At 41.0% G+C, this 2,234-nt stretch overlaps 1 non-coding gene across 1 annotated transcript; it reads left to right on the plus strand.

The window, feature by feature from the left end:
• The first annotated feature begins 1,758 nt into the window (after nt 1–1,758).
• On the plus strand, nt 1,759–1,831 carry TRNAG-CCC. The gene has a single exon. It is a non-coding gene; the product is annotated as a tRNA-Gly (tRNA).
• Nucleotides 1,832–2,234: the final 403 nt, after the last annotated feature.

Genomic DNA, 2,234 nt, shown 5'->3' on the forward strand with positions numbered 1-2,234 from the left:
CAACCCCATTTGCTGCAACAAGAGAAAGCCCATGTGCAACAATGAAGACCCAGCACAGCCAATAAATAAATAAATAAATAAATAAATATTTAGAAATATGTATATTAAATAAATAAATTGTGGCTACCTTGGTGAGCTTTTCCATGTGTCCCAAGATTCCACTGGAGCCCAGGAGAGGGAGTTCAGTGTCAAGGGGAGAGCGTAGGGGTTGATGAACAAACTGCCTCTGCACGTACATGTAGTTTGGTTCTTAACTTCTGCTAAAGCCTAGTTTTGGGTGCATGACTCATGACCTCCTAGAGTCTCAGTTACCTCCTCTGTGAGGGAGATGGAGCTAATAAGACTGACCTATGTTTTAAGATTTTGCAGAGGATTGGGTAAGATAATGGATGGAAAGAGTCTTGTAAAGTACTATGCACATGCAAGGTATTATATATAAGTAAGAGCTTAATAACTAATTTTACATGAAGATAATAATGCTATTTGATACTTAAGTTTTCTTCGCATTTTCCAGATTTCTGTGTTAGACAAGTTAATCCTCAATTCTATGTTATCTACTTTGTCAGCCAAAAGAGAGAATCTTGGTCTCCTCAGGAAATTTAGTGAACAATGAAACAGATATAAAGGCACAATTTGGATATTTCAAGTTCAAAGACCTGTCTAAAGTATTAACTTCTTATAGAGAACTTAAGTCAGGTGTAATCACACAAAATCTCAGATGTGGTGGAGACTTTTTTTTCAGTTTATAATATAGGGATGATGGACTTGGGGAAAAGATAACTTCTATTATTTTTGATAGATATGCAAAGTCATATGATTACATATAATGCTGGTCCTCTGAGCAATTTCTGAGCAATTTCAATTTCTGAGGGCATTGAACGTTCTCACCTAATATTCTTCTGAGTAGGTACCAGAGGTCTATCAGATCAGAACAGACCACTTTCTAGGAGCCCAATAGCCTCTTTCCTGATGAGAATGATCCAGAACACTCCAAGTGTTGGAGGAACTGTAGACAACTCTTGATTGCAATTCAAAAACACTCTTTTATCCTCTTAGGAATCAAGACACAGAGCACCATTACCCTAGTGCTGAAGCTCCTGGAGGTCCACGTGTACCACCCCTGGAAGAGTGAAAAGAACCGTGAGCTTGACAACCATAGCTTCTCTTGAGAGCTGGCCTGCTGCTTTAAAGCTCAGTGACTTGTGATAGAGCTCTTAACTCCTCTGGGAATCTTTGCAAACCCTCTGTAAAGTGATAATGAAAACCGTTCCACTTTGTTCACAAGGGTTTTGTGGACAGAGCTTTTAAAATTATAATGTACAAATAAATTGTTGGCACCAATTCCAACTCACTAGGGACCCCACTTTGCCCTCTCTGGGACCAGTGCCTGTAATATTATTATGATTATGTTATTATTTTCACATTACTATGATGATTTCTGAGCACTAGGAAGTCTCTGACACCAAAGAAAATCCAAGGAAATTATTTCAACTTCACTGTTTTACAGGGTAATTGGGATGATTACAATGAGATACCATCAATGAACAGTTGTCAAGTGTAGGGCCATGTGCATGCCAGAGTTCAGAGGTAAGGGCCCTAATTAACAGGACTGTCCAGGCATTTGGTGATACCAGGATATGCATGGCTGATCTCTAAGTGGCTCCAGCCAAGAATGGCCCAAATCAGCAGCTACTGTCCTTTGATCCCCGCCAACCTTCAGAGCCTGCTTTTCCATTGGAAGTGACTCACCAGGGATTTTCCCTGGTGGTCCAGTGGCTAAGATTCTGCACTCCCAATGCAGGGAGCCCAGGTTCAATTCCTGGTCAGGGAATTAGATCCCACTTGTTGCAACTAGAGTTTGCATGCTGCAACTAAAGATCTCATGGCAATAAGGATTGATGATCTCGTGTGTCACAATTAAGACCTGGAGCAACCAAAAATTAATTAGTTAATTAATTAATTTTTTTAAAAAGTGACTACCAGGCTGGGATGGGCCAGGTCCTAGGGACGTCTTAGAAGACATATCACAATGGAGCAGACAGGTAGAAAGAGCCCCTCAGTCAGTAATATAAAAGAATCTGACCAGAGTGTGGCTTTAGAGGGACTTAAAGGCACACAGCAATAGCTACCCAGGCCAGGGGCAGACCTCTCGAGTTTCACACAAGCCAGTGGGAAGGCATGGTATTTAGAGTCTGGGGACAGTCAGTGAGGAGGATCACAGACACTTCTGTTTT

The sequence above is a fragment of the Cervus elaphus genome, chromosome 19 (assembly GCF_910594005.1).
Source record: "Cervus elaphus chromosome 19, mCerEla1.1, whole genome shotgun sequence".
In the NCBI taxonomy this organism is placed as follows: Eukaryota; Metazoa; Chordata; class Mammalia; order Artiodactyla; family Cervidae; genus Cervus; species Cervus elaphus.